The 15,575-nt window shown below is 33.2% G+C and overlaps 1 pseudogene; it reads left to right on the top strand.

Annotated features, from left to right (window-relative positions):
* Positions 1–1,310: 1,310 nt before the first annotated feature.
* LOC118935402 (calcium/calmodulin-dependent protein kinase type II subunit gamma-like) lies at positions 1,311–5,975 on the top strand (annotated as a pseudogene).
* Positions 5,976–15,575: the final 9,600 nt, after the last annotated feature.

Raw genomic sequence — 15,575 nt, 5'->3', positions numbered from 1 at the left:
GGTATTTATAATTATATGATCCAAGTGTATGTTATTTCTTTTTTATTGTAATAATTCATTACTAACATTTGTGTCATATTTTGATTCACAGATTTTCTTAAGAGGGACTTTCATATCATCTTCAATGGCATGCCATTACTACTAGTCATTACTGCCTGTAATATGTGAGTAACTTGTTTATATATTAGAGTGTGAATTAGTTAAGTATGGGAAACCTTGTACACTAAAATTAAAAATAACCATGAATGCATAGAAATACAGCCTACATTAATATTAAAATAATTATAATATTTATATTTTATACAAGTTTACTCAGAAACCTTACATATATACATTTCAATTAACAGGATTAATATGCATAATTTATTTGGCCAAGGCACTTAATAAATTGTAAAGGTAAAGTAGAAACTACGTGAGCATGTAGAGATCAACTATCTATATATTTTTTATATTGACTAGTGCTTTAATTTCAATGGAAGAACATCTTGTAAGAGTCAAATCCTTGTTTCCATCTGTTCTATTGCTTTCTTGTGTCCGAGTGTTCAGTCTCCTCTTAGGTCCCGAGAAGCTCCTAAGCTGATAGTCCTTAGCCGGTGTAAGCAACCCAGAATTTCCAATACACCCTTATTGACAAAACAACTTATATGAAACATACAGAATTTTTCATCGGGCTCCCTACAAAATCAGTAGCAACCAAAGAATGTTGAGAGTAATTTCCATGAATATAATAGAACTTAATGTGCCAATAAAACTTTTGACATGATTGTGCTGAAAGAAGGCTGTTTCTGTTTGGTGGAGAGGGAAAAAAGGGCATGGTTTGACTTGCTGACACTCATGGAGCTCATAATATGAAGGACTTTGACTCTTCACTTGATAGAGAATTAGATTGTACATATTAATAAAGACAAGTGTTCTGCATATCTAGTATTTAAACATTATTCCCACCATTGAGTGTTATAATTCAACAGACATCAACATTTACCTTTTCTAAATAAACTATCACATGTAATTCTATTTTTGCTTAAATTATTAATGGATGGCAGTTACAGAAATTACACACCTGTGCCCTTTGAACTGGATGTCATTGAAGCAACCTAAAGATTTCCCCTGTAAATGGCCTTTAAGACTGCTAGGAGGGAAGGTGTGTTTGCATTGAATTTCTTCAATTTTCATATTGTGATAGGAAAACAATAGACATTTTGCTAAGTCTAAGATTAAGTTGTGCCTGAATTTATTCTTCATGTTTCAACTTACCCTGTTTTTCATGCCATTCAGTGCTTTTTCCTGATCTGCTATGTCCAAGGGCCAAAATGAACAAACTGTTTCATTTGAATAACCATGACCGATGGTTACTGTTTGTTTTCCTGCTGGAAATCACTAGTAGAAGATTTGAAGGTAAGAACAAAACAGATCATGGCACTTATTCCCTAATTTTTTTTTCCCTGTCTTCTCATGTTTCTGAAAGTGGCAATAAGGTATTGCTTATACCTGTCACTTATTACCTGTCATCTCCTGTCACTTATTACCTCTTCCATGGATAAGTCTTCCAAATCTGGGATTTGGGATGATTTCCTTCATTTCTTTTTCACATAAAGGGATTGAAGTGACTTTGGCCACTCCAGACAAAGAAATAAAATACTGACTAAACTGATAGTTGGAAGATAAATGTACACTAAGGAATGTCTATTAAAAATTAATTTGTCACTGTTAAGATAATTATTTTTTGAAGTTTTATTTCAAATCCAGGAGAGAAAACAACTTCAATATTCTAAAGGAAGGCAGGAAAGCTAGTGTATTTTGAAAAGTACTTGCTTATTGGTACTTGTTTGGATTGTTGACATTTTCATTTTGACTGGTAAGATCTACACTACAATGACTAATAAAAAATGCTTAGTATTAGCCCTGATTAGAAATAATAATGCATTCTTTCTCCAAGATTCATCGATTCCATAGCATTAGCAAAGGCCCTAGTTCTTCGCAACTAATTTGGACAAACTTAAAACACATAATGTAAACCATGTTCAAAGACTAGGATGAATAACAGGTTTGCCTCATCTTCAGTTGCTTTCACTTCAACTTATTATGAAAATAGCAGATGAGGAATGTAAAAGATACGAGACATTAAGGTCAAATCAAACAGATGGCAGTAATTACCCCATGACTCACTCTTCACGGGAATACACACTGATGCTTGAGGTTCGAAGCAGGCCGAACAGAATGAGGAATCTACCTGAATGATGCTTTCAGAGCTAGGAGACTGCTGCCTTTTACTACCTTAAGGAGAGGTCATTCCAGCATTCGCGGGTCACAGAATCACGTATAAACCAATTACTTGATAATATGTAGCAATGTATTTTTGTGTCTAAATGCTTTCTCAATATTTCACTTTTGTCCTTGGTATTGACTTCTTTCTCAGATATGTAGCTAAACAGCAGTACTAGTCATCATATCCAGAAATTCAATGTTTCAGTGATGAAGAGAGCACAGTTCTTCCTGTAGCAGTCTTCTGGGAGCAAGGAACTGTTTTGTTTCTGCTATAAAATGCCGAGAGGGGATCACACTTTATATCTTATTTGACATATTAAATATAAGGTAATTTTTAAACAACTTTATTGGGATATAATTCACATATTATATACTTCAAAAATTTAAATTTGAAAATGCAAAAATTTTAATATATTCATTGAGTTATGAAACCATTACCACAATCAATTTCAAAGAAATCCTGCACCTGTCAGACAGAGGTCACTCCCCATTTTCCACCAGACCATTTACCTACAATCTGTTTTCTCTCTAAATAAAATTTTCTATTCTTACATTTTAAGTGAATGGAATTATAGACAATACAGTCTTCAGCTTCTTTCACTTAGCATAATTTTTAAAGTTCATCTATATTACAGCATATATCATCCTTCATCCCTTTTTATTGCCAAATAATATTGCAATGTACCTGCACACCACATTTTATTGAACTATTCATCTATTGATGCTCACTTGGGTGATTTCCACTTTTGGGCATTATAACTGACATTGGCATGAATATCTATGTATAGTTTTTGTGCATACATATGTTTCCATTTCTTTTAGATACATTGTGAAATTACTGTGTCTTTGAGTAACTTTGTATAAAACATTTTAAGGGACTACCAAATTGTTTTATACAGAAGCTATACCATTTTATATCCATACTAGAAATAAATAGGTTCAAATGGTATCTGAATCATAAATATTCAATTTTGGAAGGAATCCAATTATTTATTTTTTCTTTTGCCATTTATGGATTTGGTGTCATACTTATAAGGGATTTTCTCTTTTTTTTTTATAAGGGATTTTCTTTATACAAGGTCTGGAAGATTTGCTCGTTTCCTTAGAATAGTTCATTACACCTCTTCCATTTAGGTCTATGGTCTCTCTTTTGAGTTAATTTTTTTATGATGTGCTCTGTGAGACCAACTTATTCTTTTGCATAAGTATATACAGTTGCCCCAAAATCATTTATTGAAAAATTATTCTTTCTTCACTGACTTCCCTTGTCACCCATGTTGAAAATCAATTGACCAAAACTGTAAAGGTTTATTTATATTCATATTTTTAGTTATATTCATTGATTTGTAGGTTCCTCTTTACGCCAGTTACACTGTTTTTATTTAGTTTTGATATCTGGAAATGTGAGTCTTCTAACTTTGCTTATCTTTCCAAGATAATTTGACTTTCTGGATAGCTGGTATTTCCTTATGAGTTTTAGGATCAGATACTTAATTTCTGCAAAAAGTCTGTTGGACTTTTTATAAGCCTTCTTTGATGTCTTCCAACAGTATTTTTTTAATTTTGAGTGCATAAGTCTTGTACTCTTTTCATTAAGCTTATTTCCAAGAATTATATTTTTTATATAATTGCAAATGGTATTATCTTAATCTAATTTCAGATTGCTATTGGTAGTGTACACAAAGAATTGACTTTGTATAATGATCTTCTATTACAGAACTTTGCTAAATTTATTAGCTCAATTTTTTTCAGATTCCTTACTATTTTTTATATACAATATTATATCAACTGCAAAAAAAGATAGTTTAAATTCTCCCTTTCCCATTTGGAAGTGTTTTATTTCATTTTCTTGCCTAACTTCACTGGCTAGAACCTCCAAAAATTATTGAATAGATGTGGTGAGAGTAGACGTCTTTGAATTATTTTTAATCTTATGTGGAAATCTTTGCCTTTCCCATAAGCCTAATGTTACTACTTTGGATGACTTTATCTCTTTATCTTCTCTAATTGCCATGGCTAGGACCCTCAGTACTATGTTGAATAAAAGTAGCATGAGTGGACATTCTTTTGTTATTTCTGATCTTAGAGTAAATGTATTCAGCTTTTTGCCATTGAATATGATGTTATCTGTGGGTTTGTTGTATATGGCCTTTATTATGTCTAGGTACATACTCTCTATACCCATTTTATTGATAAATTTTATCATGAATGATGGTGTTTTGTCAAATACTTTTTCAACATTTCTTGAGATGATCATGGGAATTTTATTCTCCTGTTTGTTGAGTGGTGTATCTCATTGATCGATTAACCAATATTGTACCATTCTTGCATCCCTGGAATAAATCGCATTTGGTCTTAAAGAATGCTTCTTTTTATATATTTTTTAAATCAGTTGTTAATATTTTGTTGAAGATTTTTACATCTGTGTTCAACAGGAATATTGATCTAAATATATTTAATAGTGTCTGTGTGGTTTGAGTTGATTATGCAACAAAATTCATCCATATCAGGAAGTTTCCTGATCAGGGTCACCAGAAAGTAGAATGGAAGGCCCAGATATGCTGAATTTTGAAACACCCAAATATTGTGCATCACCATGATAGTATCTATGAAGAAAAATTTCACTACCTCATGGTTGACTTTGTTACTGGTAGGGATCTATTTAAAGACCCTGTAGCTAGCGAGAACTACAGTGAAGATGATGCCAGCCATATATGCATCAGATTCTGGAGTGTTAACCACATCCAGCAGTATGACATTGTCCCCCAGAAACTGAAACCTAGAACCTACTGTCGGCAAGAAAATGCAAGGGTGTCGCTGTCAATGTAGCTGATTTTGCCCACCCATCAAAGTGCAGGTATCTTACCATTGTACCAATCAGACTTGGTTTGATTTTTGTGGCACCGAAAGTTACTGGTCCCTTCAGGTTTTGAAGAAAGATCCCTGTGGAAAATCTGTGGGTATTATGGCCTGTGGGGTCATCCTGTATGTCCTCCCATTGGGATAGTATCCCTTATGGAATGAGGATCAGCACCAATTTTACTAGTGGATCAAGGCTGTAGCCTATGATTTCTCATCAGTAGAGTGAGACACAGTGACTCCTGAAGGCAAGGATGTGATCAACCAGATGCCGAGCGCGACCCCCACAAAGCACATCACAGTTCACCAGGCTCTCAGGTACCCATGGATCTACCAAAGATTCTTAGTGATATCAACGATGCATCATCCAGAGACTGGGAAGTGCTTGCTCAGGTTCAATACCACGAGAGAGCTGAAGACAGCCATTCTTAGCTCCAGGAAATTTTCAGCCACCAAAAGCCTATTGAACAAGAAGTTAGTTGCAGTCTATCTGATGTTAGATGTAACAAGAAGTCACATAGTCCAACCACCTAGGTGTACAAAGCAACCGATCATATTAAGAGTTCCACAGAGAGCTGCAACACCACCACAGATGAAGACCTCAAGTGCCAAAACAGGATGTCATTAAGGTCACAAAACAACTGATTGAAACTGTCAACAATGGGAGTTTTTGAATTTTATGGGAAGATTTGCCATCCAGACCTCACTTTCCTTGAGCCCCAGGTCCTTGGTAATATCGATGAAGTGAGCAACTCCCATAAGTTTTAATTGAGGATCTCCTATTCAAGAGCAGCCAGCCCATGCACACCAGCATCCTGAACCTGCACACTCACATGACCTGGGCTGATTAGCTTGTAATGCCTGCGTCTGCCTCATACAGTATAACCATGGGCCTCACACCAGTCAGAGACCTGGGCCTGGAACTTTTGAGATGACAAGGGGCTCAGTGCCCACTATAACTGCCATCCTCTTCTTTTGAGGTTTAAAACAATTAAATTACAAAGCAGCAGCAGCCTAGTCATGCACTGGCATGTAGTCCTCATGTCTGTCCTTCCTGTCTCTGCTATACGGGAGTATCTTTTACATTTAAGGAAAAAAAATTGCTTAGAAAAAGAAACCTATGTGGTAGTTCTAGTTATAATTTTTCATAATGGCTAAACCATTTTATAGTCCCAGCAGCAGTGTATAAGGGTTCCCTTTTCTCCACATCCTCGCCAACAGTTATACTTAATCTTTTTGATAATAGCCATTCTAACAGTATAGGTGATACGTCATTGTGGCTTTGGCTTACATTTCTCTATCCAAGATTAGTGATATTGAGCAACTTTTCTTGTGTCTGATGACCATCTGTATGGCTTCTTCAGAAAAATATCTAATCAGCTCCTCTGCCCATTTTTTAATCAGATTATTTTTATGTTATTGAGTTGTATGAGTTCCTTATTTCTTTAAGATATTAACTCCTTATCAGAGATGTGATTTTCAGATATATTCTTCCATTTAGTAAAGCATAGGGAATATAGTCAATAATACTGTATCACCTTTGAATGGTGACAGATGGTACCCACATGTTGTGGAGATCAATTTGCAATGTATACAAATGTTGAATCACTATGTTGTACATCTGGAACTAATATAATATTGTAAGTCAATTATATCCCAATTTAAAATAAAAATGAAAAGAGAGTAGCTAGACCAAAAAATAATAATAATCCAGGCTATAAGTACATTTCTTGAGTTTGATCTGGCCCCTTGCAGGTTTTTCACAGTTGTCTTTTGCCTGGTTCTCTCTGCTAAAATTCTAGTTGGCTGAAGTCTTGATTGTTGTTATCATGGAGCTACCAGCCTCTTCGTAATTGCTTACTACAAAATTTCCATTGTTTCAACAGTACCCTTACATGTAAACTTACCCATGCTCTGTTCCAAATGTGGCCTGTTCCTTTGAGGACAGCCTCAGAGCTCTTTGTTCTCACTGCCTTCCTGTCCCACCATGTAAATCTTGTGCACCATTGCTGTGGCACTGGAGTATGGGCAGAGGCAGTGGCACAATTCTCTCAGAATGAAATTGTTGCTTTACAAGTAGGGCAGTAGCTTGCAAACTTCTCAGCTTGCTAAACTGCAAAAAAAACCTCTGTCCAATGAATAATGTTAAGCAAGGATGTTAGGGTATTCTTGGGCTGCTGTACCTGGAATACAGACTCCATGTGAGGAGACAGATGAAAGAGGGGAATCCCGGTCCTCCCACTCTCTGTTACCTCAAAAAGAGTCTTTGCAAGATGTCCAGCATTTCCTGGATGGATACTATGGTGCTGTTCTGGTGTCTGGAGGAAGAGAGAATCCTTCGATCTTGGCTACACCCACCTGCGTCAGGATGATGCCATCACAGCAAGCTGGCTAGGTTTGAGAGCAGTGTGGCGCAAGTGCCACAGTCTCTTGATATACTTACTAATATTAGTATATTTCCTTTTCCTTTCAATAATTTTTCTTCATTTGTGTCTTTCTACTATAGTCATATACTTTAAACGTGTGCTTTATTATTTTCACCAATTATGATTATTTATCTTGGGAGAAGGCTCTCTGCCATTCCAGATATTATTAAAGACAGTTTTTCTTTTTCAAAAGAAATATACTGCTACAAGGAATATGATGCTCATAATTTTATTTGAATACTGGAAATTATAATGTTTCATTTAATTTAAACAAGTGTGAACTACGTTTAGTTATATATCAATAATTATGTCTATGCTAATTTTCACATATGAATGTTCTTCTTACATCTGTTATTTATGATTGAAAAAATGCATCCAAATAGTACTTCTAATCCTTATTGAGCCTTCAGAGAACTATGCAGGAGAAAGAGAAAGCCATCTTTAACATCACAAGACTGCCTGTCTCCTTCTAAGTTTACCCCGTACTTGATTTAGTTTAATCATTCCTATCCTGTTATTGACCTCTAACATTGCCTGTAATTTGACTTTTAGTCTTTTAGATTTGTGCACTGATTTAAGTTTCTCTGCTTTTCCCTTCAAAGTTAATTATGTAACTGAGATGTACCTTGTTCAACTTTTCTCACTTTTGCTTATTTATGAGATTTGATTTTAATCATGGGTTCTCCCAACCTGCCATGAGAGGAAGTTAAAAAATTAGATTCATCATTTTGTTAGCTCTGTAAGCCAAATACCACTTTCCATATATTGTGAATTGTTATAAATCAAAACATATTTTTAAAAATGTTTAATCATTTTAGTGAATTATTAAAAATTGCTTGAATTAGACATGCACTTTAAGAAATAAAGTGAACTGGAATTTTTGTCTTAAAATGTGTTATAGGAGTTATAAGGAAAACATTTATCAGAAGTATGATAAGATAAAGATGAAGAAGAAGGTGAGGAATAAGCCAGACATGAAAGGGTTTCAATTAAAGAAGAGAACCCTGAATGAATTAATGAGCATATAGAAGTGAAAACATTAGAATGAATAAAACATGTCAGAGATAATGAGTAACTAAAGATTTGCTGGTAGCAACATTGGAAGCTAATTTTTGAAAGACAAATTGAGTCCAGAATGTGGAGTGTTTGAGTCTGAAAGCTTACAAGTGTCTCCTTTAGGAAGGAAGACCTTGACATGCGTTGCAATTACTGCTGCTTCATTCCTTCCTCAGCCATGGAAGAAGATGACACATTAGGGAAATATGTTTAGTAGTGTCTGTGTGGTTTGAGCTGATTATGCAACAAAATTCGTCCATATCAGGAAGTTTCCTGATCAGGGTCACCAGAAAGTAGAATGGAAGGCCCAGATATGCTGAATTTTGAAACACCCAAATATTGTGCATCACCATGACAGTATCTATGAAGAAGAATTTCACCACCGCATGGTTGACTCAATCAACCATTGACTCAATCAATGAGTATTATCAATCACAGATAAAAATAAACGGAGCCATAGCCACAAACTGGGGGCTAGTTTCTATTATCTACATATAAGTTGGTAAGGAACTAAACAAGGGAGTAGCCGTGTGAATAGAAAGAAAGGAACCGGACGTGAGAGTAGAAAGGGCCAGCAAACCTTGAGAAGGGACAGAGAAGCACCAAATGTGACCAAAACTTTAGCAAATTAGGGAAGAAATGGAAAGTGGTTGGTCACGGGGACTTCGGATCTATGCAGTCTGTGAACAAATAATATTTTGCACTGTAAGGAGATCAAAAATCTCATGCAGTAAGCAGAGAATGTGGTATAAATATCCAGGGATAATAAAACTGCATAGCCTCAAGTATCTGCTGTGAAATTTCCTTTATAAAACATTAATTATATGAAAGTGTCACATTAAGCAGTTCTTGGAAAGAATTCTTATGTCCCACTCAGACAGCTAGATTGATTTTTTTTTTTTTTGCTCATGAACAGTGCAAATTCAGGTAAAATATTGCTTCTCAAGGATTTTACTTCCCTGTGTAAGGGATTATTTAATATTGGCTATAAATTTAGTTAACAATTATTTCCAAGAGGCAATCTGTTCTTAAGATATATGGAATTGATTAAAAAATCCCTGTAGGTTGAATATTTAATTATGAACAGTCTAATTAATTTAATTTCTCCTTATAGCTACAGTCTGAAGTTTTGCAGAAGTCAGATACATACACATTCCCATTCAAGACACATAATTTATCAAAATTTTTCAGTGTGGAAAAATACTATAATTCCCCATATTCTAGAATTTTATACATTTGGCAAAATGTAATAAAGCTTGTGACTTAGCTTACTTGAAATTTATTCATTTTCATTACTAGAACTAATTATGGCCATTTCTACTTACTATTTCCCTCGTTAGAAATCTCTAATGCACATCATCAGTCAATTAATGAGTCACTGATCTCACTATCTTATCTGTTGTGTTATATTAACTTCATGAGCAGTGAAGGGTTTAAGCATTTGACAATTTTGATTATAAATATTTGTGGGGAAAAAGCAACTAAAAATGTAATAAGATGATCTGCATTACATCCCAGTTTTCTCAGGCCTGAAGCTTACATTTTCAGAGATACTTCATACAAGATGTAAAATTTCAAGTATATTTATAAAAATATCAATAAAAATTAGGTTCATGGAAGACAAGTAGGGACTCTATGGCATCTTACTACATTGATGTACAGTGACTACAATGGGGAATGGGGGGTACTCAATAATAAGGATGAATGTAGTAACCACATTGTTTTTCTTGTGAAATCTTCATAAGAATGTATATCAATGATACCTTAATAAAAAATAAAATAAAATAAAATAAAAACTTAAGCTCTTGTGAGAGATCCTAAAATATATGCACCATGATAAATCTGCCTCTAAAAAGGTAATTGGCACTATGATGTTTAAAGGGTGAGACAAATAAATTTCAAGAAAGGAAAAAGGTTTATACTGTGATGTACCAGAAAAAGTAAATGAATTAATAACCCCTTTTTTATTATGTCTTAATAAAGCCTTTGCTTAGAAAGTGGTATATCTCATACTTATATTTTGTATTACCAAGTTAGCTTACAGAGTGCTTAGCAAAATTTAAAACTTATCATCCTTAATGCTTTTAATATATGTTGTAGTTAATAGAACACCCAATTTCATATCAATATACACCTTGGAAGAAAAAAAATAACTGTTAACAAATAATAAAAAGCAGATATCATCATAGCGAGGAATTTTTTGCAACACACGTATAAATAAAGGCAATATTTAAAACATATAGAATCCCTAGACAGCAACAATAAATAAGACAGATGCCAATTGAAAAATGAGGAAGTGATATGGATAGTTCAAAAAAGAAGTAATGCAAATGGCCAGTAATTATTTAAATGATACCAACTTCATTAATCATCAGAGAAAGTTGACATAAAGAACAACCTCTATGGCTATACCATTACTAGAATGAAGAAAGTGAAAAATAAACAGATAAAACTAAGTTTGGTCTGGTTGTAGAGGGGCTATTATACATTGCTATATGTGTCCATCTATTTTTGAACACTTTTTTATACTACCTACTAAAGCTGAATGATACCTACCCTATGATCCTGAAATTCCATTCTTAAATGTACACTCAACAGAAATACAAGTATCTATCCTCCAAATAGCATGTGGCAGAATGTCCATAGCAGTGCCGTTCATAATATAACTAAACTTTAAAGTTCTAATGTCTTTATCTGTAGAAAGATAAGTAAACTGTGGAATATTTGCATAATCAACTACACAGATTAAAATAAATTAGGTGATACACAACATGGATTATGCTCACAAATATAACGTTAAGGGAAAGATGCCACACATAAAATAATACATACTGAATGATGATACTTAAAAAATTTAAAAATCAACAAAATGATTCTGTAGAAATTGGTTTTGTAGTGCTCCCTTTGTGGAGGAGAGAGGTAATATGTGAAGCCTTCCGAAATGTTGGAGGTCCTTACTTGATCTCTTTGTTATCAGAACACTGCCTTTATGGTCATTTATTTATGCTTTTTACATTTCTCTCTATGAATCCTAAGCTCAACAATAAGAAATCAAAAATGACAAGTCAGAAGGAGGGAGATGAAGGAAATAAAAGAATAAAAAATTGTAACTTTTTATTTATTTTTGCTGTTTTAATCATAGAAGATGGTTGCACAAAGTAACAATGGGACATTTGGAAATATTAGTATTTTGTACACATGCTCAATTTAGCATATATTAAATATGAGGTCTGCTTATATGTAAATGGATATCTCAAGGATTTAAATGAATTCAGAGTTGCTTAGAGTGGAAATGATAATTATTAATTAACATTGTGCTTTGTTTTGTCATCCACTGTAAAGGTAGGTATAGTGCATGAATTTGAACTACAGTATTTGCATTGAAACCAAAACATTTCAAATGCCTTATAACTGTGAAAAAAAAAGGAACATTTTGAATGAAAATAGAGAGAGACTTAGAAAATGAATTTCTCTGGAAGAAAGGTGGCCTAAGCAAAATTTTGGCCTAAAGTTGTAATCATAAGTAAAACAAAAATGTAGGCCATGGCATATTCACAAATCCTAGAAAATGGCTTTCTGTACTGGGTTTATCTTTTGTTTGAACTAGCTAATCTTATGTAAATGGTGTTCAAAATGTACATGATTGAAGCATGAGTATTTTAAAAGGTGGTAATGCACATTAGAATTATTTTGACTTCTAAAGATTATTGAATTTAATTAAAAAAATATTTTTATCATTTCAAATATATGTGAATCCTACTGAATAATTAGGATAAGATAATAAGACAATATATATATGTAGGTTTCTACGTATAGAAGCAATTTAAATACTGATTGAATTTGGTGGTTTCCACATACTTAAGAATAGAAAGGTCATCAAAAATTAAATACAATACATAGTTTTCTCAGATTAGATAATAATGCTGTCATGTGATGGTGCAATAACAGTAGGACCATATACCTGAAAAAATGATAAGGAATAAAGAATAATAATTAGCTGAAATCTTTGTCTCATTAAAATTTACTGGTTGATTGAAATTTAACTTGGAAGAATTATAGGGTCACTGGTAAACATAGTGATTAGTGATGGTAAGGTAAAATTTATTCTTCAGCTTAACAGGTGATTTAAATATTTAAAAAATTAAATAATAAGGCTTGGGGAGTGTACATAAAAAATCCTAGTATATTTTAATGCCTTTATATAATGAATGAACTTTTGTGAAAAATCAAAATGTATAAAGAAGATTAAAATGTGGACTTGATAAGAAACTGTTAAATATTTCTAACTAGCAGAATTATATTGCCAGAGATGCTGTGACCCAGTAGATGTGAAGTTTTCATTGACAAAGAGAGAAAGAGTGTCCACTTCTTTATGGATTGATCTCTTTGGTTTTATTCTGTTTGGGGACAGTTTCTGTCAGCTTGAAATAGGAGGAACAATATAAAAATATTAAAATGATTTGCTAAGGGAATTTTTGCAAATACAGATCTCAGGGATTTCAGAGACGACAAAGATCTATGTAAAGGCTGACCATATAACATCATCAAACTAAGAATGAAAGAATTCCTATTAATAATTATCCTAGATAAGCATAAACCTGGACTGCCCTGAGTAAACAAGAACTTATGTCCACCTTACTCATGTAGGAACTGAGAGCATATTGGTTTAATGGATACTATCCACTAGAGATAGTTTAGCCAAAATGCTCTATGAAATCAGAGCTATTTTAAGACTTAAGAAAGTCTTAAGATTTTTTTCAGTAACATTATGGACAATGTGTCTATAAGTGTCATTGCCTGGGTTTAGAAAATTAGAAAATGCAACCACTGTGATAACTGAATTGGGGTCAGAGGAAAAAACTGAAGTCCTAAGATAATAAGGAGACCTGAAATATATTACCCAAGACAGGTGAACAATAGAACCAAAAATGTGATTTTTGAGACCACTATTACAGCATGTTGCCATCTCCAAACAACCAAGATAAGTGAAAATGAAGAAAGGACAGACATGTATCTGTTACCAAGCCTTAGGGAAAATCTTAACATCACTTGCCTATTGTAATCTTGGTATGAATGACAAGTTCTAAATATTCAGTAGTTTTGTAGGGTTTGCAGCAGCTGACAATGGAGAACACTGCTCCCTAAAGTGGAAAGAATTTGATCCTCAAAAGCATTTAAAGAAAAAGAGAAAGGAAAAATCATAATCAATGAGTGTACATGCAGTATTCTTTAACATGGAATATTGTTTTTCTGTAATGCCAAATGTTAAAGGTCTACCCCTATTTATATTCTAATCTGTGGTTTTTCAAATAATGACAAATTTGTGTAGCAATTGCAACAAATTGCCAATGGCAGTAATTATCCATCATGAGAGGGAAATTTTTCAATATTAACTATTGATTACTACTCTTAAATTTGGATATAAAGGTCTATGTATAAAAATAAAGCATGATTTGGATTATCTAGATTAGCAACCAGAACTCTAATTAGCTTTAATATGATGTTCCTATATAACAACTTCACATCTATTTAAATAATTAGATTAAAAAATTATAATTTATATCAATTTTAATGCACAATTTTGAATGTATTTGTAGAGAAAATTGAAAAAATATTTGAAATATACTTTAAAATTTTGAGTTTCTACCTTTAATTCATACCTTTTCATGAAAATATATTTAAATTTTGTATACTTGGAATTATATTAAGATTTCAAACTTCTGTGACATTACTATCAACAAATTGTATAAACCTATGGTTAGACCACATAATTAATTAATTTGCTGATATGTATTATAGATCTCAATGTACTTCTCTTTTAGAGCATTTACAAAAAATTACTGTTGTTTGTCACTAATCATCTAAATGTTTCCTACAAGAGACTCATTTAAGACCTAAAAACATATATAGACTGAAGGTAAAGGGATGGGGAAAAGGTATTTCATGCAAGGATAAGGGACAGAAAAGAAGGTGCAGCAGGACTTATATCAGAAAAAATAGCCTTCAAAACAAAGAAAGTAACAAGAGACAAAGAAAGACATTATATAATGATAAAGGGGTCAGTCCAACAAGAGGATATAATTGTTATAAATATCTATGCACCCAACATAGGAGCACCCAAATATGTAAAACAAATACTAACAGAACTAAAAAGAGAAACAGACATCAGTTCAGTGATATTAGGGGACATTAACACCCCCCTTACATCAATGGACAGATCAAATAGACAGAAAATAAATAAGGAAGCTGAGGCACTGAACAATGTATTAGACCAGATGGGCCTAACAGATACCTGTGAACATTCTAACTGAAAGCAGCAGGATACAGATTTATCTCAAGTGCACATGGAAGGTTTTCTAATACCACATATTAGGACACAAAAAAGAGCCTCTATGAATTAAAAAAGATCAAAATTGTATCAAGTATCTTTTCAGAACACAATGGTTGAAACTAGATGTCAGGTGCATGAAAACAACAACAACAACAAACCCACAAACACTTGTAGCTCACACAGCATGCTCCTGAACGATCAATGGAGAAATGAAAAAATTGAAATCAAGCAATACATGGAGACAAATGAAAACAAAAACAACAGTCCAAAATGTGTGAGATGCTGCAAAAGTGGTTCTAAGAGGAAGGACATAACAATACAGGTCTACCTCAGGAAACAAGAACAGTCCCAAATTAAAAAACTCACAATTAAAGAAACTAGAGAGAGAGAAACAAAGGAAACCCAAAGTTCATAGGAGGGACATAATAAAAATCAGAGCAGAAATAAATTTAGAGAAAAATTAAATAGAAAAAAATAAAATCAGGAACTAGTTCTTTGAGATATGAGCAAAATAGACAAATTCTTAGACAGACTTGTCAAGAAAAAAAGAGAGGATACAGATAACCAAAATCAGAAAAAAGGAATTGTTACAACTGACACCACAGAAATACAAATAAATATTAGAGAATTACTTTAAA

The sequence above is a fragment of the Manis pentadactyla genome, chromosome 19 (assembly GCF_030020395.1).
Source record: "Manis pentadactyla isolate mManPen7 chromosome 19, mManPen7.hap1, whole genome shotgun sequence".
NCBI lineage: Eukaryota > Metazoa > Chordata > Mammalia > Pholidota > Manidae > Manis > Manis pentadactyla.
This window is presented reverse-complemented; position numbering and strand designations above follow the sequence as displayed.